Source organism: Peromyscus leucopus, chromosome 16_21 (assembly GCF_004664715.2).
Source record: "Peromyscus leucopus breed LL Stock chromosome 16_21, UCI_PerLeu_2.1, whole genome shotgun sequence".
In the NCBI taxonomy this organism is placed as follows: Eukaryota; Metazoa; Chordata; class Mammalia; order Rodentia; family Cricetidae; genus Peromyscus; species Peromyscus leucopus.
In genome coordinates this window covers 64,861,126-64,861,681 of record NC_051084.1, presented here as the reverse complement: position 1 = coordinate 64,861,681, position 556 = coordinate 64,861,126, and positions in this window count along the sequence as shown.

Here is a 556-nt window from a genome sequence, read left to right as displayed (position 1 = left end):
AATGAGTTACAGAATAGCCAGAGCTACATAGTGAGACCTTGTCTCAAAAAAACAAAACAAGACAAAAGTTTAATTATTTATAAGTAATTGTATTATTAGTTATTTCTAAGCAGTTGCTGGGGATGTCTTTCTGTATGCTGTGAATGTGTTGCTCTGATTGATTGATAAATAAAACACTGATTGGCCAGTAGCCTGGCAGGAAGTATAGTATAGGCAGGACAAGGGAGAGGAGAATTCTGGGAAGTGGAAGGCTGAATCAGGAGATGTTGCCAGCTGCCGCTGCCATGAGAAGCAAGATGTGAAAGCAGAACTGAGAAAAGGTACCAAGCCACATGGCTAAACATAAATAAGAATTATGGGTTAATTTAAGTGTAAGATCTAGCTAGCAAGAAGCCTGCCACGGCCATACAGTTTATAAGTAATATAAGTCTCTATGTGTTTACTTGGGTCTGAGCAACTGTGGGCCAAGGGATTAGAGAAAACTCCGGCTACAAGCAGTATACCATTTTAATTTTTAATTTTCAAAATAATGTATTTAAGAAATATTTGGTATAGA